This window comes from Tursiops truncatus, chromosome 8 (assembly GCF_011762595.2).
Source record: "Tursiops truncatus isolate mTurTru1 chromosome 8, mTurTru1.mat.Y, whole genome shotgun sequence".
Taxonomy (NCBI): Eukaryota; Metazoa; Chordata; class Mammalia; order Artiodactyla; family Delphinidae; genus Tursiops; species Tursiops truncatus.
The window spans coordinates 28241820-28263531 of record NC_047041.1 but is presented as its reverse complement, the minus strand read 5'-3'; positions in this window follow the sequence as shown (position 1 = coordinate 28263531).

The following is a 21712-nucleotide window of genomic DNA, read 5'->3' as shown; positions in this document are numbered from 1 at the left end:
ATGTCAAGTTGATTATTACATGATGGATATAATTTCAATTTACTGTCACATATTTTAGTATAAAATATATCAATCCTGTGGAAAATATGTAAATTCATAAAGAACAGTAGTGTACTCACTACTCACCTTTTTTAAAAAATATCTTGATATTTGTTGTTCAAAAAATGAAGCAAACATAGATATTGGCAGCGCTTGGGAGACAACTCTCAATCACATTTTCTTCCTCCCCAATCCAAAGGAAAATCTTATATCTTCATGTCGAATATTATCCTTATGTTTTCCTATCTTTAAAAATACACTAGCATCAATAAACTTTAAAAAAATTGTTATTTTTTTTAGACTATGTCTTTCTATATATATATAAGCTGTTCATTGTATAACTGCTTTAAGCCCTCTATGAATATATCAGGCTTAAAAATCTGTTCTCTTATTAACGAGCATTTAGGTAGTTTCAATATTTTGCTGTTTTACACGCACCTATTTGCGTCTCATTCTCTTTATTTTTAAATTGGAAATATTAATAGTACCTCCCTCATAGGATTTTTGTGGAGAGTAAAATAGTTAATAAATATAAGAATTGTGCTAAGTGCAAAATAAATATGTGTCTGCTAATATTATAAATAGTGTTGCAAGCATCCTTGATGCACTCACCTCTTTGATTCCACCTGTAAAATGTAGGAATGACATCCAAAAGTGGAAATATATGGTATTTGGTATATACATTTCAACTTGACCATAATTTTTCAATCTGCTCTCCAAAGTAATTGTACTATTTTATGTTCTGAGGATTACATGGATTTTGGAATCAGACTCTCTGAGAACTAGCTATATGACCTTAGCAAGATACCTCTCTGTGACTTAATTTTCTCATCTGTCAAGTGAATATAACAATTATATCTATCTGATTGGGTTTCAATAAAGATTAAATAGATTATTTGTATAAAGCATTTGAAACAATGTCTATAACATGTTAAGTGTACAGTATATATTAGCTATCAAAACCATTACCAGCAGAATAGGAAAGTTCTGATTTCTCTACTAGTAGTTGAAATTGTCAGATTTATTTTGTTCTTTGCTTTCTTTCTTTATCCAGATTGATGGGTGTAAGATAGTACTTAATGTTTACTATAATTTACTTTCCTCTGAATAACAGATAGTCAGGTTAAGTATTTTGGAGGTGCCCAAATTCACCTTCTTCCATTTCCCACCTCACATGCAATGATTTTAATCCTTGAAGTGCTCATAAAGCCAACCCATGGCCAAACCTCCTGCTTCCAGCAGGCCAGAGGCTTCATCCTTATTCTCCTCTCTCTTCTACTCCATGCAGATAATTATCTTCTTTTTGAATCAGGATATATTCTTTTACTATTTCCTTTTTGTGTATCATATTTTCATAGTCATCTTATTGCTTTGTATTGGGAGCAAAGGGCTTACCTACAATCATGAACTTACAGACCATCTTAACCAGAAAAAAAAACATTGTTCCTGGAAAAATAATATATTTTCACTGTAGGCAACATGGGACTAGATGGCAGACATGACTACAATAAATAAAAGGTATCCATACTTCTACTAGCAGGAAACATTTCTTAAAACTATTTTATATTTCCATAAAATGAACTGTAAATAAAATTATGTAGATATTAATAGCACTACATTATCAAACTTATGAATTGTGGAAAAGCATGTTGTCAGAAGAGAGTTCCTCTTCTTAAACAATTTGATTATATGGTAATATAATATTAAAATAAATTGAATCAGAAATGAAATCTAAAGTTTGAAAGACAGTCACAAAATCAATGTAAGACAAGAAATTGTAATAACTTAAAAAAGTAAAATATGCAATTATCTAAGTAGAAAATGGAATAAAAGTTTACATTGTTAAATACAGGCATGAATTTCTTTCCTATAAACAATAAAATATATAAACCAATTGTTAATGTAAATGAAAAGTAGAGTAATTGTACAAACTTTAGTATGAGCAAAGAGATGTAATGATACTTTGTATTTTATGATACCAATAAAATTGAATCTGGTTGAAATGATGCTCTAGAACAGGGTTCCCAAACCCCCAGGCCATGGACTGATACAGGTCCATGGACTGTTAGGAACCCTCGCACAGCAGGAGGTGAGCAGCGAGCAAGCTATCAAAGCTTCATCTGCTGCTCCCCATTGCTCCCCATCGCTAGCATTACTGCCTGAACCATCTTCCTCCACCCCATCCATGGAAAAATTGTCTTCCACAAAACCAGTCCCTGGTGCCAAAATGTTGGGGACCACTGCTCTAGGAAATATGTTACCTAAATCACCACAAAATGATGTAGTAAGTTGAATAGACAAAGAGCCTTGGAAAATTTTTGAGATAATTGTCAAAAACTACTAACAAAAGTGCTCCCAGAAGGCTTCATAGTTTGATTGTTTGCCAAAGAAGTGGAATCTTATTGTGTATTAAAGGATGTTACTCCAAAATTGCTCATATCATTTTCTTAAGCTGGATATTATAATTGTGTCTATTTAAAAGTCTTTTGCCTTAATCCCTTTAAATTTCCATTTAAAATGAAATGTGAATAATGTTGGTTTCATGCATGTATAACTTTCCTTCATTGAATAAACTTTCATGGAATGCTTTATAAGTGCCAGACACTTTCTAGAAATGGATTATTCAAAATTGAATAAAATAGGCAGATAAAGACCTAACTACAATCACTGTAGAGCATATAATCCCAGGCAGTAATTGCTTAATTTGTAAGAATGCATTCCCCTTTACGAGTGTGCAACTTCAAAATACATTGCCTTACTTATAAAGTTATATGCATTCACTGTTGTGCAAACATTTTGAGTAAATTATAAAATTTAACTTTTTGAAAACTTGAAGCTGTACAATATTGGGAATGATTGTGACACAGAGTCCAATACCTAAAGCATCTTTTTATGGGTAAAAATTCAGGGGGCCAGAATTTCATGCTCAGATTGAGAGCAAAATTAGATTTCATAGCAGTTCTGAAGTTTGACCCACCATATTGTACATCATAACTAAGATTTATTGAGTACTGGGGGGAAAATATGTTGTATTGGCTAGGAATTTACAATTTGAGGACCTCAGATAGAATCCTTGGTGGTTTCCTAATCACCTGCATGGGACACTAAAAGTAACTTACCTTCACACCTTGGTGAAAAAAATAGGTACCTTTTATTCTAGTATCTTTCATGCTGAAAACCTTAGGAACAAAGAGTGTATCCTGTAATATAATGATAGACCTCTGCTTGTCACCCATTTTATCCATGGATAGTAAAGTAACCTAATACAGTTTTCCTTTAGGACTAACAAAGTTATATGAGTTATAATAATATTATACTAAATTACTTTGACATTTCATATCCTGGAATGGAAAAATAAAATACTTCATTTTAAAGTTTATATTTTAACAAAGTGTATTTATATTTAAAGTTAACACTTTACAAAGCAAAGTTAAAATTTGTAGTTATTTTGTAATTGTGATGCATGGGCCACTAGATATACAGATGGGAGTTTGGTGATTTCTAAACCAAACCAATTAGTGGGAAAATCCTTTCAGTAATGAACTCCCATTTAGAAATGTACAATAGACAAGGCTGCCAATTTTATCAAAATGTAATAGAAATTCATGGAAGCAGATATGAATCATTCCTATTCATGGGAAAATGTGGAAGATATTTCCCTTAGCAATTGATCACCCTGAGGGAAAATAAGCAGTGAATATTCAATTGTCCATGGAAGTAAGGCTGAACTGCAAAGGCTATAAAATGTAGCACATTACAACCTGGCTCTAATTACCATTGCAATGTCTAAGCTATTCCTACCCATTTGCAATAATATATTAAAATGTTTCCACTTCTTTAAGTGAAGGAAGCGTCAATTTATACAAAGTCTTTAATGAAGCTACTGTGCATTTTTCTTTCTACTTCTCCCAATTCCCACAAAAAAATAGTTACCAATGTTGGCAATGTATTTTTTTCCAGAGGCAGCAAAATCATGATCTCAAAGAATTCTTACTTTTTGACCATATTTCAGTTTTGATGCATATTTAAAGGCTGACTTAGAGCAGCAGCCATCAAGAGTGTTTTCTCTGAAATGTACTTATGATGTTGAAATTTTTTATAAAGTTATTTTCTGACTTGACATTACATTCAAATGCAGAGTTGAGCATGGTTGAACAAATTGGTTTCTTGGAAACCCTAAAAATAAATTAGGATTCAGCAGCAGCAAGTCAGTTTTAAGCTGCTCCAGGCATTTTGCTATATTTATTATTATAATACTTGACCATGAGTGAAGCAAGTGGATCACAAGTACAGCAATATTATAAAACAACATAGAGAATAAGTGCCTTAAAGAACTAAAATGTTTGTTTTAAACACTAAACTTGCAAATTGAAAATCTTGAAGTTCAATTTGAAATGGGAAAAAGAATTATATCTCGTATATTAGTACAATAATATTAAAATCTAGCTGCATAAAGAAGAATGTCAGTAAAGTCATGACAAAGGATAGTGTTTTTCTTCAATATGAATGCATTGCTTTATGCAATCTCTCTTTGCTTGGTCTCAGTGACAATATGTTTGGCAACTACTATAAATTTAATATATTTTCTTTATTAAAATACACCACTTTCTTTCATATAAATATTTAATTAGTAATGAAGGAAAAGCTATTGGAACATTTCCCTCATTTGCAGAGTGACTCATTTATCATTGAATACGGCAATTTCCTGGGGTTTACTAATACTAGCTAAAAAGCTCATCCATTTTCAGTCCTCCTTCAGAAAGTAAAAGAACTAAAAATTTATCATCTGTAAGCCATCAGAAAACAATGAAGCAAAGAGTGGACAAATCAGGTTTTTTTTTTTTTTTTTTTTTTTTTTTTTTTGTGCTGTACGCAGGCCTCTCACTGTTGTGGCCTCTCCCGTTGCGGAGCACAGGCTCCGGACGCGCAGGCTCAGCGGCCATGGCTCACAGGCCCAGCCACTCCACGGCATGTGGGATCTTCCCGGACAGGGGCACGAACCCATGTCCCCTGCATCGGCAGGCGGACTCTCAACCACTGCGCCACCAGGGAAGCCCGACAAATCAGGTTTTAAAGATGGAAAAATAATTTATATTTTATTTATCTACAACTGTTATTTAAATTTTCTTCTTTTACTATCTTATAAAAAGATAATGGGGATGGTTCTGTTTCTCTGGAGAATCCCAACTAAGAGTTCTAAAGGAAGATACTTTAAAAAAATCCTAAAACATTCTGTTCTTTTCCTCTTCAATGATCCTTTTGTTTGCCCATGTTAAAATATCATGTAATTATGAAATATTTCTTCAGAAAAAAGAATAAAACTGTTTGGCGGCCAAATGTTTACGATTGTTTCTTCTTCTCTCTCTAATGTCATTTTAATAGTCACTTAACGCACTCAGAGAATAATGAAATTTAACTTTACTTTTCCTGTCTTTCCACAATTTTATTGCATAAGTAAACCACATAGGTCTATCATGATGATGATCTTTTCAGCACATTGATTCCGCGTCTGTTTCATTTATTATGGCTCCCTGTGGAAATCTGGTCAGGTCAACTATTTCTGCATTCTTTTCTCTAAATTGGTTAGATTGTCTCAGATTCTTTTCTCTTCAGTGTATACTAGATCTGGGAACATAACGTCAGTGCAGGCACCCTTGCTTGAGTTTATATAAACTTACTCTCTTTTCTCTTGGTCACATAAATGATATTTTGACAATCCAGTCAGAAATTTCTACTTGATTTGAAAATTTCTTAGAAAAAGTTAAGAAATATATATTTATCTCCATTTATAACTCTACTGCTCCTTTACATAACTCAGTATTTGTGGACACCTCCCCTCCTCCCCATCACCTTACCCTGTGACCCAACAATTTGGGCTTTTTTTTTAAACATCTTTATTGGAGTATAATTGCTTTACAATGGTGAGTTAGTTTCTGCTTTATAACAAAGTAAATCCGCTATACATATGCATATATCCCCATATCTCCTCCCTCTTGCGTCTCCCTCCCACTTTTCCTAACCCACCCCTCTAGGTGGTCACAAAGCACCGAGCTGATCTCCCTGTGCTATGTGGCTGCTTTCCACTAGCTAGCTATTTTACGTTTGGTAGTATATATAAGTCCATGCCACTCTCTCACTTCGTCCCAGCTTACCCTTCCCCCTCCCCATGTCCTCAAGGCATATATTTTAAAAATCTGTCTAGCTCTCTTACAGGTAGACTCTATTATTCTATCATCTTCATTCTTTCTTTGTATCTGGATTATAGTGCCTTTTGACTTAGGAACTAGGAATGGTGGTGACACCACAAAGACCTTAGGCCACATGCAGAGTTCGGTCCAGCTGTAGTTAATGTCTTGTGTTTTCTGAATCATTAGCTTCTAATTGTTCTAAAAACTCTTCAGAACTGGCTTCTCAAAAATCTAAATGCTCCTATTTCTAACTAATACTATTTCATTTAAAAAGTTGGTTTCAAATATTTTAGTAAAAAACATTGTTTTGATTTATATTAACACTCATTTCCTAGATATTTACCTCTTAAAAATGACATAAATGTATCTGGAATTAGTGACTTGACTATTAGATACATTGTAAAACAATTATACTCCAACAAAGATGTTTAAAAAATAAAATTAATTAATTAAAAAAATAAAAAAGAAAGAAACAGTCTGCCTTGTTGTTATATTTATCATTATATTTTCTCTATCATTCCTTGTGTACCATAAGCTCCTTGAGGTAAGGGACTATGTTTTCTAACTCTGTAAACTTAAGGTATCTTGCAAGCATTATACTAGTGAAACAGGGGAAAAGTTACAGACAGGTGTTGAATCTTTGTCTTATTGAATTGTGTGTATGTGCATGTGTGTGTGAAGGAAAATCTTCATAAACATTATAAATCTTCCTTAGAATTGCTATGTAAAAAATATTTAATACCCTCTTATGAGGATTTACAAGTGTCTGATTAACAAGTATAAGTGGCTTCACTCATGGAAATAATTAAAGTTGCTATTCACATTTACTTATCAATCATTTATTATGTGCTAGGCACTGTACTAGTCACAGCCCTTTGTGGAGGGCTGAGATATAATAAACATCTTCTTACTTAAGAGTTTACTAATTGTTCTTATTTATTAATTACATATTTGCCTAAGCTTGAACTTGTATTACAAGACTTATATTATGCTACATATCAAGGACAAGAGGAATAGAGCCTACATTTTCTTGCCTCTCTGTTCCAATAAACTGCAATGCCATTGCTTTCACTGACGCTTTCATCCTGCAGGCAGTGCCTGACATGTAATACTAACTTCTATTTAGTAGGCTTTTTCTAATGAACGATAATGAGATTCTGTAATGCAGAAAGTATAAGTTATGAATCAGCATCAAATAAGGCTTTGCAAGTGAACTAAAGACAAATCTCACCAAGTTAGCTATTCATAGCCTGACCCTGGAATGAAATAAAAAGCACCAAATAGACTAACATCTAAAGATTGTGGGCCAACTGTCTTTTACAGCTGACAAGATGCTTGGCACTTCCACGCAAATCAAAAATTATTTCATCATTTATAATTTGCATTGGTCTTTCAAAACTGTGCAGAACAGCTAAAAAGGAACACCTATAGACCATTAAAGGGGAGTATTTTTAGATGACAATAGCTCCTTGTATTGTCAGATGTTTATCTTGTTTTTAAAAATGTGTAATTTAAAAATATAAGTAATTGAGCTTCCCTGGTGGCGCAGTGGTTGAGAGTCTGCCTGCCCATGCAGGGGACACGGGTTTGTGCCCCGGTCCGGGAAGATCCCACATTCCAGCGGAGCAGCTGGGCCCGTGAGCCATGGCCGCTGAGTCTGCGCATCCAGAGCCTGTGCTCCGCAACGGGAGAGGCCACAACAGTGAGAGGCCAGTGTACCGCAAAAAAAAAAAAAAAAATATATATATATATATATATATATAAAGTAATTAAAATACACACCAAATCATTGACATAAAAGGTAGTCTTGAATTTTGTACAAAGGTCCATGAAACTTAATAATTCTCTTATTCTAACATGTACTATATATTTTCTACGTATTTGTGTGTTGAAAATTGAACTCATGATCTTTACCCAAAACCCTGTTCTTTGTTGAGAATTTTACTTTCCTGGTTTCCTGTCTTACGTCCCTTAGCTCAAACTACCCCATAATTAAGAGATCATAAAGCAAAGATAAATCTACTTCCTAAATATACCACTAAACTCTCCTCTTTTCTCTGTTCATCATGTCACTGATTCCTTTATTCCTGTCTTTGTCTCCTACCTGGACCAAGGGAAGAGGCCATGTGTAGGAAGGAGGGGGCAGGACGATGTCAGTATGGCTGCAATAAAAGATATGAGTGAACTACTTGTGCAAGTTAAGGATGGAAATGCAGATCTGCTGAAAAGAGTCCTGCATTGTAAGATCTTGGATTTTATCCAAAAATTGATGGAGAATCACTAAAGGATATTAAGAAGTGAATGAAGTTATCAGAAAACAAAATTATTCTTTTTATTTTATTTTATTTTATTATTCTAAAGAATCTAAAGGATTCTTTAGAAGGAAAGCATTGTAGGTAGAATCAAAGACACTCTAAAAATGTCTAAGTCCTAATCCCAGGAACCTGTGAATATGTTACTTTACATGCTAAATGTTAAGGAGTTTGTGATGGAGATTATCCTGGATTATCCAAGATGATTCAATGTAATCACAAGGGCACAGGGGCCCTTATAAGGGAAAGAATGAGGCTGGAATCAGAAAGGGCTGTATGTGTGTGTGTGTGTGTGTGTGTGTGTGTGTGTGGGAAAGAAAGAGAGAAAGATTTGAAGATGTTACCCTGTGGTTACCCTGGTGGCTTTGAAGATGAAGAAAGAAGCTGTGATCCAAGGAATAGAGATGGCTCTTAGAAATTGTTAAAGGTAAGGAAATGGATTTTCCCCTAGAGCCTCTGGGGCAAAGCCAGTCCTATTGACACCTTGATTTTCGCCGAGTGAAACCCATTTTGGAATTCCGACTTCCAGAATTATAAGACGATTCACTTGCATGATTTTAAGCCACTATATGTGTGGTAATTTGTTATATGTGTGGTAATTTGTATTTGTATGGAAACTAATACACAAGGCAAAAATGAATAAGAAAGTGGAGACAGCAGTCTCTCTGGGGTAGCATGACAGTGCATTATTGACCATTTCAGCAGTCCAGAAACACCAGGTTTAGAAGGTAAAGAGAAGATTAAGCATGATACTTGAATCACAGTGCTTTAGAAAAATAATTAGGCAGTTAGGCTAAGGCATAGATTCTATTTTTTTTTTACACCTTTATTGGAGTATAATTGCTTTACAATGGTGTGTTAGTTTCTGCTTTATAACAAAGTGAATCAGCTATGCATATGTTCCCATATCTCTTCCCTCATACATCTCCCTCCATTCCACCCTCCCTATCCCACCCCTCCAGGCGGTCACAAAGCACCGAGCTGATCTCCCTGTGCTATGCAGCTGCTTCCCACTAGCTATCTACCTTACGTTTGGTAGTGTATATATGTCCATGCCTCTCTGTCCTTTGTCACAGCTTACCCTTCCCCCTCCCCATATCCTCAAGTCCATTCTCTAGTAGGTCTGTGTCTTTATTCCTGTCTTACCCCTAGGTTCTTCAGGACATTTTTTTTTCTTAAATTCCATATATATGTGTTAGCATATGGTATTTGTCTTTCTCTTTCTGACTTACTTCACTCTGTATGACAGACTCTAGGTCTATCCACCTCATTACAAATAGCTCAATTTCGTTTCTTTTTATGGCTGAGTAATATTCCATTGTTTATATGTGCCACATCTTCTTTTTCCATTCATCTGATGATGGACACTTAGGTTGTTTCCATCTCCAGGCTATTGTAAATAGAGCTGCAATGAACATTTTGATACATGACTCTTTTTGAATTATGGTTTTCTCAGGGTATATGCCCAGTAGTGGGATTGCTGGGTCATATGGTAGTTCTATTTGTAGTTTTCTAAGGAACCTCCATACTGTTCTCCACAGTGGCTGTATCAATTTACATTCCCACCAACAGTGCAAGAGGGTTCCCTTTTCTCCACACCCTCTCCAACATTTATTTTTTCTAGGTTTTTTGATGATGGCCATTCTGACTGGTGTGAGATGATATCTCATTGTAGTTTTGATTTGCATTTCTCTAATGATTAATGAAGTTGAGCATTCTTTCATGTGTTTGTTGGTAGTCTGTATATCTTCTTTGGAGAAATGTCTATTTCGGTCTTCTGCCCATTTTTGGATTGGGCTGTTTGTTTTTTGTTATTGAGCTGCATGAGTTGCTTATAAACTTTGGAGATTAACCCTTTGTCAGTTGCTTTATTTGCAAATATTTTCTCCCATTCTGAGGCTGTCTTTTGGTCTTGTTTATGGTTTCCTTTGCTGTGCAAAAGCTTTGAAGTTTCATTAAGTCCCATTTGTTTATTTTTGTTTTTATTTTCATTTCTCTGGGAGGTGGGTTAGAAAGGATCTTGCTGTGATTTATGTCATAGAGTGTTCTTCCTATGTTTTCCACTAAGAGTTTGATAGTTTCTGGCATTACATTTAGGTCTTTAATCCATGTTGAGCTTATTTTTGTGTATGGTGTTAGGGAGTGATCTAATCTCATACTTTTACATTTACCTGTCCAGTTTTCCCAGCATCACTTATTGAAGAGGCTGTCTTTTCTCCACTGTATATTCCTGCCTCCTTTATCAAACATAAGGTGACCATACGTGCATGGATTTATCTCTGGGCTTTTTCTCCTGTTCCATTGATCTATCTTTCTGTTTTTGTGCCACTACCATACTGTCTTGATTACTGTAGCTTTATAGTATAGTCTAAAGTCAGGGAGCCTGATTCCTCCAGCTCCATTTTTCATTATCAAGATTGCTTTGGCTATTCGGGGTCTTTTGTGTTTCCATACAAATTGTGAAATTTTTTGTTCTAGTTCTGTGAAAAATACCAGTGGTAGTTTGATAGGGATTGCATTGAATCTGTAGATTGCTTTGGGTAGTAGAGTCATTTTCACAATGTTGATACTTCCAATCCAAGAACATGGTATATCTCTCCATCTATTTGTATCATCTTTAATTTCTTTCATCTGTGTCTTATAATTTTCTGCATACAGGATTTTTGTCTCCTTAGGTAGGCTTATTCCTAGATATTTTATTCTGTTTGTTGCAGTGGTAAATGGGAGTTTTTTTTTGATTTCGCTTTCAGATTTTTCATCATTAGTGTATAGGAATGCCAGAGATTTCTGTGCATTAATTTTGTATCCTGCTACTTTACCAAATTCATTGATTAGCTCTAGTAGTTTTCTGGTAGCATCTTTAGGATTCTCTATGTATAGTATCATGTCATCTGCAGACAGTGACAGTTTTACTTCTTCTTTTCTGATTTGGATTCCTTTTGTTTCCTTTTCTTCTCTGATTGCTGTGGCTAAAACTTCCAAAACTATGTTGAATAATACTGGTGAGAGTGGGCAACCTTGTCTTGTTCCTGATCTTATGTGAAATGCTTTCAGTTTATCACTATTGAGGACGATGTTGGCTGTCGGTTTGTCATATATGGGCTTTATTATGTTGAGGAAATTTCCCTCTATGCCCACTTTCTGCAGGGTTTTTATCATAAATAGGTGTTGAATTTTGTCGAAAGCTTTCTCTGCATCTATTGAGCTGATCACATGGTTTTTTCTCCTTCAATTTGTTAATATGGTGTATCACATTGTTTTGCATATATTGAAGAATCCTTGCATTCCTGGAATAAACCCCACTTGATCACGGTGTATGATCCTTTCAATGTGCTGTTGGATTCTGTTTGCTAGTATTTTGTTGAGGATTTTTGCATCTATGTTCAGCATAGATTCTTTAGGATATATTTTTCTTGTTTTGTGAGAGGAAGATAAACATGGTGAAAAGGCAATTTAATGTTATTATTATAAGATGGCACATTTGAAATTTAATAATAAGTGTATCATTTTCAAAACTTGAAAGATTTCTTCTTGTTAAATCCAGTATCACTAATGTTTGCTTAGCCTAGGATAAGAATATACTGAAATCACTTTTGCTTTCATTCTAGTTCCCAAATACATGGTTAGAAGTAACACAATGAAGTGAGTGTTTGAATTTTGAGCATCACCACATTAATTCACATCTTGGGGAGTAGGTACTGCAAACAAAAACAAAATAGAGCTGTAGGTATGAGGGTAGAGGGGGAGGAGTAGTTTTTTAACTTTTTTGGTTGTACCTAAAATTTAAATAAAAATCTTTCATGATAAATTAGGTACCTATAACCATTTTACTAGCAAATCATTTGCACTCAAAGAAACGTAGACCCAGAAATACTAAACAACTTTCATAGATGATATAACCATAAATAACAAAACAAGGATTGAGGGCCTGATGTGCTGCTGACACCAGGGCCTGGACCCTATTTTTAACCTCTACACTATACAATTTATAAGCATATCATTGTTATATCTATTCTTTTACATTTGTGAACAACTACCCAGGTGAGTTAATATAAGTCTACTCAATATCTTAATGACTGCATAGTATTCAATGTAGTTTTAATTATTGTTGAACATTGGCTTACTGGATTCTTTTTCTAATGAACAGTGCTGCAATAACCATCTCTTTAACCAAATCTTTATATTTATTTTTATTTATTTACTTTCAGTTCCTAGAAATAGAATTTATAAATGAATTGTATGGTTTAAGGCTTTTCATTAAACAGCACTTCATTGACCTAAAGAAAGGATTTATTTATCATGACTATATATAAAATTTTCTTTCAGTAATGATCCTGTAATATGAGATGGTTTTATAATTACTTATAATGGTGGTTTACGTTGTCATAGTCACATGTCCATCTTTTATCTGATCCCATGGATGCATTTCTGACATAGCTAAATGTAGTGGTAGATACAGACTGTGAACATTGAATTTTAAATGAACTGGTGGCATTTGATATTTCACTAAATAAGAGAAATACTTAAGTTATAAAATAGGAAACTTTCCACTATTCTCAAGGTAATTATTAAAATGGCTAACATGTTAAGGTCAGAGTCTACTCAAATTAACGAGGTGTTAACATCCTCTAAAAATAGTCTCATTAGAAGTACTGTTGGGTTAAGTTTTCATGCCTTCTGGGAGCTGGGTCTGATTGATCTAAGTCAATTTCCCTTTTCTTGTCAGAAAGTTTTTCAATATATTCTGTGCTCTTTTTTTTTTTTTCCTTTTTCCTCTTTCTTCCTTATAGTTTTGCTTAAGACATAGAGGGTAGAAATAACAGTATTTGAAAAAGAAACACATATGTCAAACTGCTATAATAAATGTGTTTCCTCTAATCCTTTCAGTTTTGTTCTGCATTGCTATAGCTTCTGCTTTTCCATTATTTTATTTTTAAAAGATTTGAAACAATTGCTTTTAGCTATTAGAATGGCTAGACTGCCTGTTAATTATTATATAATTATTTATATAATAGATAACTGAAATCCTCAGTTTATTGCCTATAAAATAATAGGCTCAGGAAATGCAAGACATAATCTTCATAATTAAGTCACAAAAATCAACTTGGTACACACACACTCTCACACATATACTAACCAAGTTATTATTCATTCATTAATTCATTTTTCACACAACAAACTATTACTCATCAGCTGTGATGTATAAGACATTAGGAGAGATAAAAATTAATAACATACAGTTCTTGCTTTCAACTAATCCAATAGGGAAATAAGAAAATTAAAAATAGAATGCAAAGTGAAATAAAATTAGATATCATAAGTTTGCCTATGCTTTTTTATAGGTGCAAATTCTGTATTTTTAAATAATGAAAAATACTAAAGGTATAAGGAATGCATGAGCAAAGATGTGGAGACAGAGATGACATGGGGTAGTTAAGGAACAGGTAGCAATTATTTCTACCTGATTGGGGTAACACAATATCTAAAAAGGCGCTTTTCAAATAAGGTAGAAAATGAACTACTGGAAGAGACATTTGGAGTTTATTCAGTTGGCAATGAAAAGTGTTTAAAAATTTCCACAATGGGAGTAATTTGATTCAATTTGAGGATGATTTACATCCTCAAGATTCATATGAAATCAAAGCAAAGGACAGAATTAAAAAGGAAACCTATCTTGAAAACAGTTATTATTATTATAAACTATTAACTTGATTAAACATTTAATGAGTTTCCAACATATTCCAGATTATTACACACAAAGCTGTAGAGAAAACGAAAGCAAATGTAGTGGGAATACAAAGGGAAATGTGTTTACCTGGGATAGTTCAGGGAGGGTAGGTGATTTAAAGCTTCCAAATCAAGGGCCCTGAGGAGACTTGTTCTAAAAATTAATAGAAGGTAACTTGTTTGAAAAGTTGAATATGTGCAGATAAAAGAAAATTATGACAATAGCACAAAGAATGGTAGTTTTGAAAAGCTAGAAGTAGGTGTGAAGGTATAGTAGGAGATGAGGGGAAGAAACATACCAGGTTTAAAAATTCATATATTTTCCTAAGACAATAAACAGCTATTGAAGAATTTAGTTAAGGAGTATCACGATCATATAATTGTTTAGATAGGTCATTCTCGCATAGAGTAAGGTTGGAAAAAGAGAGAAAAGTTATTTGTTACTTTAATAGTCCACTTGAGACATAATGTGGGTCTACACCAAAGCAGATATATAAGGAGGAAGCATTATGAAAGAAGCAACTGGTTCAACAGCTTTTGGAAGCTAGTTGGATTTAACGGTGGTGTTGAGAAAAATGGGAGTTCTCAAAAGGGAATAAAGTATTTTGCATAACAGAAGTAATTTCCAATGAGTTTCTGATTGGTGCTCTAGATAAGGCTTAAATGGAGAGTAGATCTCTTTTAGGCAGCAAAATTCATGGACCCTGAACCAAACATTCATATATCTACATTAAATTTTAACAGAGTGAAATATGTGACTGTGACATCATCAATAACTAGTCTGTATTATTGGTATCAGTGTTTTCTGCTTGAACTGTATCTCACCAGGGCATTTAGAACACTGTCTTATCCTTAGCAGACTCCCAGGAAATGCTGATTGATGACCTTGATAAAGATGAGAATTTGCTAGCTGGGCTAGGAGCCAAATGCCACAACTTCCTGCCAAATTTCTTACCTACTTCCTTTCCTTTGCTAACAACAAAGTGAATTTTATTTATCATTTTTTTCAATACAAAGCATCTGTAATAAAAAGAAAATCTTAACCAAGTTTTAAAAGTTGAACAGTTTTTTTCACAGTAAACAGAAATTGTTTGAACTTATGATGAGATGATTATTCCAGTATGTGAAATTCTTCCTCTTACTGAGCAGAACAGGCTCCATGCAGGTGGCTCTGGTTTGCAAATTTTTGAAAACAAATTGTTGATTATTCTGCCAGTTTACTGATTATTCATTTGTTCTCTATTAAGTTTGGGGAATATTGTACAATTGCTGCAAATTCATCATGATTTTCATTGTTCTGGTATTCTTCAGGATCTGATGATAAACTCTATCAGTCTTTTTACTCCTTCTCTAACTTCTTGGTTGGAATGGGGAAAAGTGTGATAAATCCAGGCTTTTAGATCCAGCACATGGTTGATGTTGAGCAAATAAACAATAAATATATGAATGAAAGATCTTGATATTCTGATGGTAGGTAGAACAGTAAAAATATATATTTTCAAGGTCAAAGGAAAAATATGAAGCATTTTATTGAGGAAAGCTTTGAGCAAATAAAAATATAAACAGCAAGGTATTATGAAATCTCACATTTCCATCACAGAAGCTTTAATGATTATCTACTCTTAGCCAATGCTGCTTCATCTATATCCCTACCTATTTCTGACCCCTTCCTTCATGATGTATCTGAAGGAAACATTGCTATTTTCTGAATATTCCTTATTAACAATAAAACACTAGTATAACATCAAGAAATATAATAATTATTGGCCTTCCCTGGTGACACAGTGGTTAAGAATCTGCCTGCCAATGCAGGGGACACGGGTTGGTTCTCTGGTCCAGAAAGATCCCACATGCCGTAGAGCAACTAAGCCTATGTGCCACAACTACTGAAGCCCGTGCGCCTAGAGCCTGTGCTCCACAGCAAGAGAAGCCACCACAATGAGAAGCCTGGGCACAGCAACGAAGAGTAGACCCCGCTCACTGCAACTAGAGAAAGCCTGCGTGCAACAACGAAGACCCAATGCAGCCAAAAAAAAAAAAAAAAAAGGAAGAAATATAATAATTATTAAATCACTACGATTGATTTACTTTAATACATTAAGCTTTGCACTTCACAACTTTTATTTTTTCCCCATTTTGAGTCCAACCCTCTATAATCTAGCTCTTGTTTCAACATTTTAGCCTTCCCCTCTAAATATATAATTTCCCTCTATGTATATCCTTCAGCTGCTATGTTGTCCATGGCAGTTAAAGTTGTTCAGATATCCATAGTGACTCTTTTTCTTCTATGGTTTTTTCTTTGAAACATTTCTACAGTTACTGAAATAATGTTCACCTTTGGAATAAATTGCTGTGTTAACCTTGTCAGATGTTATTTCTTCAACAAGTCAATAAGAGTTTTGTCACTGAATGAGTCATATAGTCAAGGCCTTCACTCTCTTTTTGTTTTTATTTAGAGAAAAATTTATTTACAGAAAAAAATATTATTTTCCTTAGAAATAGAGGTTCAGACATTTTTTGCCAACAAAATTAAAGAATCTATCTAATTGATATGGTTTTAGGCAGAAATACTACACACTTATAAAAATGACTGGTTTTAAAAATTATGGTTATTTAACTACAAAATCAAATCTCACATATTTATACAGATGTCAGCAAGCATGTCCTAGAAATGCTTTGAGATTAAAAGAAACCACACTATAAATTGTCACTCAGAATAATGCAAATATTTATTAATCATATCTTTTGTCACTACTTTGCTAAAGTCTTTAAATCAAAATAAGCAAATCATGTGCTGGGTAAAGTCTTCTAACTTTGTTTTTTCTTGCCTTTTAGCATGTCTTATAGTTTTTTTGTTGAAAACCAGACATGATGTATCAGGTAACAGGAACTGTGGTAAGTAGGCCTTCAATGTGAGGTTTTGATAATCCTGTTAGAAATTGCATTATGTTTAACGTTTCTTGTAGCTATAGGTGTCAGAGGCTCAGTTCCTTCTAGTGTCCTTGTCTTTATCTTGTTATTTTTGGTAAAGAGGAACAAAGATCTCCTTCTTAAGTAGAGTCTGTGTCATACAGTTCTTGCAACTGTAATCCACCATTATTATATTGAAGTTCTATTGATGTGGTAGTAAAGTATGTGGGAAGACACATATCCTATAATTTTATGATTAAATCTCAGGTTTTTAGGGGTTTGGGCCCTAGGGCTGCAACCTTCACAAGTGTTTCTTAACATTTTTTTTTCTCCCTGTAGGTGAGATAGGAAGGCTAGCTAAGACTGGAAAGGGATGATTGCCCTTCCCTAGGTTGGATAAGGATTTCATAGTCCTTTTCCTCAGAGTAGGCCATTGTTATGGAGAATGCTCTGAGAATATTTCAAATGGTTAATTTTCTTTTCTTCTTGACAGAAACTCAAGGGGATTTTGTTTGTTTGTTTGTTTTTGATTTTCACCATGAGGATCTTGTGGGGCTTCTGGAGGTAATGAATATGTGGCTGTCCTCTCAGGCTTAGCCCCCAGGAGTTTCTCATTCTCATGTTAGTCCATATCCAGCATGTAGCAATTCATCAAAATTACCTTTTAAGGGTTTATGGTCCCACTGGGGTCTGCTCTAAATAAACTGATTTTGGCTTGATTCTGTGTATTTGAATGCCTCTCCAGATTTTACAGTTCCAGTTTGCCTTGTAACTTTAATTCTCTGATGGATCCAAAAAGTTGTCAATTTTCAATTTGTTTAGCTTTTTTCTTGTTGAAAGGACAAGAGTGATAAATTCTAAGCCCTTTACATGACAGAACTGAAACCAGAAGTCCTTAACCATCATTTTAAGCATTTATTATGAAAATTTTTGAACACACACAAATTATAAAGAATAGTAAAGAGGACCTTTATATACCCATCCCACAATTGATCATGAAAAGCAGCATTTGTTTATCTTGTTGCATCTATGCCTCCCATATTTTTATTTTGGCTGAGTATTTTAAAGCAAATATCAAACATCATACCATTTCACCTTCAAAAATATTTCAGCATGTATCTCTAATAAATGAGGTTATTTCAAAAATATAACTGTAATAATCAGACCCAACAAAATTAAACAATAATTCTTTAATAGTCTCTAATACTTTGTTCATGTTCAATTTTCCCTGATTGTCTCAAAATATCTTTTTACAGATAGTTAATATCAGGATCCAAACAAAGTCTAAGTACTTTTCTAAGTATAGCTTTTAAGGCTCTCTTAACCTAAAATTTCCCTTTCCTTTTCCTATTTGCTTCAGGATATTAGTTCATTAAAGGAACTGTGTCATTTGTCTTGTAGTACCCTGCATGGTCTTGATTTGGTGCTTTGTATCCTTGTGGTTTAAAAAAAAAATTGTTCTTCCATCTTTTTTATTTCCTATATTGGGTAGTTGGAGCTAGAGGCTTGGTTAGATTCAGGTTTAATTTTTTTTTTTTTTTGGAGGTGGTGGGTGGGTAGGATACTTCAAAAGTGGTGGTGTGTACTTCCTATTGCATTATACCAGGTGTTTGATACAGCCTGATTTTTCTACTCTTAGTGATAAGGTAGTGTCAGAGTAATCCTCCCATTATGAATAGCAAACTCTAATATGAACTTTGGTAAGGTGAGACTGTTGGAAAAGACTATTGCAATAGAAGGTGAGACACTATTGTAAAAGGTGAGAGGGACTGTTGGAATAGGGTAAAGGGGACTATTGTAATAAAAAGAAAACTCTGACTATAAGATCTGCAGTTGTCTCAAAGATAAAGCAGAAGGGCTTTTCTTTTATTGAGTAAAGTAAATAAAGGTAGAAATAACCAGATGTATGTGTATGTGTGGTGGTATCAAAAAAATTGAGCAGTTGTTTCCCTTTGTGGTTTTCTTTTTTCCTTCCTCTCTCCCTCCCTCCCCCTTCCATCCTTCCTTCCTTCCTTCCTTCCTTCCTTCCTTCCTTCCTTCCTTCCTTTCCTCTCTTTCCAGTGGTTTTGATTTTGGCTCTCTCATGCTCACATTCTCACTTTTTAAAATTTTCTTTTGATGCTGGGCCTGGCTGAAGGGGGCTCAAAGCCCTAATGGCAGCATGGGAAAGAAACCTGAATGAAGTTTGGTCAAATAAACTTATCAATAATTTTTATCAGATTGGTCAGTGGAGACAAAGAGATCAGCTAATCATTCATGAGACAAAGAATGGGAACTTAGAGGGTCTGTGTATGGCCTAGTCTTCAATAAAAAAGGGAGTCATTTCTGAGACTTCTTTAAGTCATATATGGAAGAGTGATTCTCTGCAGTAAGCCACTTCCCCAAATAAAAAGAGGTAGAGGTAGTAAGATTTCCTAACCCTCATTGTTTTCCAGGAACACAGGACTCAGGTAAAATTCAACATTATCATACAGTTCTCATAAAGCATTCACTTATGATTTAACAGCATTGATGGGTATCTCCTAGATCCATTAATTCATTAAAAGATATACTTATTGAAAATATCAGTCAAGATTTATTCCACATGATTAATCCTATGCATAGTCATAATTGTGTGTATTATTTTGTGGTGTTTCTATTCCTCACTGTTTAATTTTCCTAGCTTTGAGTTTATCTCTACTATGACTGCTTGAATGTTACATAACTCCATAAAAGAACTCATATTCTAAGCAATAAACATCAAAGGTCTTCAGAATTTTTGTTTCTATCAAATTCTGATTTTGAATTAGATACATGAAAGATGGTTTAGAATGTTAGTGTTGAAACAGGATAAATTAAGGCTTGGGAGTTTTTGTGTGTTTGGGTTTTTTTTGTTGTTGTTGTAGTTACTTAATAATTCTTTTTTTTTTAGACATAATAATTCAGAAAATTTTAAAAATTATTGACTTCTTATCTTTCTACATACCTGAAATTTCTTACCACTGAAGTAGAAAACACAATATGTGAAATGTTTTTTTACTCATTACTGCTTAAATTAAGTAACTGCTTAATAAAATTAACCTCTGCTCTTTCTTATTCTAATGAAAATTGTGTTTTATTTTTTTCCCAAAGATGGTTTCTTTGCAATTTTTCCAGACACTATCCATATAAAGGCTGGATATAGAATGCTAATTTCACATTAGGCATCAAGATGAGGGAGGTGTCGCTTTAAGAGGATGCAAGTAAATCATCTAAATATTTGGAAAACTATGAAGTATTTTTCTTAGCATTCATGTTCATAATCACTTCAAGGCAATAATAGAGTTAACAAGCAAAATTACTCTTTAAATTACTATTCATGACAATAAATAAAGACAATAAATAATAAAGAATGATTGATAGAATTAGGAAATCACCATTTTGCAACCTCTAAGGAATTAATGGATTGGGACAATAGTCATCAGTAGCTGAGGGCAATACGAAAAGAGATAGCCAGACATTGTGGAAGAACACACCACCATCTATGAAGTACGCTTGTGTTTTGAGATATATAGAAATAGATTAGCTATAGATTAGAGTATGGTTATAAATGTAGCTATAGATAACCAATTTCCCTGTATTTATAAATATTGGTGCTTAGATTCAGAGGCTTGAACAGATCTACCTCTCTTTATCTCACATTCATGCACACACATATTTCTAGTATTTCTTAAATAACCTAAGAATAATATCAATTCTTTAATTGTGGTAATTTAATTTATTGCTTACATGCTCTTATTCTCTTATACTAACAAATTCAACTTTCAAATATGCTTTTTTTAAAGTTGTATTATTTTATCTGAACTGGACAGATCATAAATGAATCTAAACTTACAAATATTTTTTTATAATTACCTCTGCTCACACTCACATTATGTCATAATTTCAGTTGGCCACCTGGGAAAGGCAGGTACATACGCACGATGCTAAGGAGTATCTTTGCTGGAATTGCCAAATATTGGTAATCATAATACTGAATGTAAACAATGTACCTGATTCTACTATTCTGTTTATATGCAAATTATCACTTATGTTAATATTGAAGGATACGGAAAATTGAAGGAAATTGAAGACTAAAGAGGATATGTAGCTTTCTCCACATTAGATAATTACTAAGATAGTAAAATGTAGTTATGTTTGACTCCCATGCTCATATTTTTAGTCGCAAAAATTAATTTATACTGCTAAAGTTAACTTCAGTGACAAGTCACATAGAATAATCTTGGACATACAATTTTCCTCCCCTTGGCACACAGTGTGTTTTAAGGTAATTTGATTATTTGAAATAATACCTATACACTTACTGTATGACTCTGCTTTTCCACCATCAAGAGAAATAAAGACATCTTTCCACACTAAAACATTGACAAACCAAAATCTGTATTAGTCCACTGCTATCATAACAAATTACCACAGACAAGTGGCTTAAGACAACACAAATTTATTCTTTACAGTTCTGAAGGACAGAGTCTAAAATTAAGGTGTTGGCAGGACTTCATTCCTTCTGGAGGCTTCCAG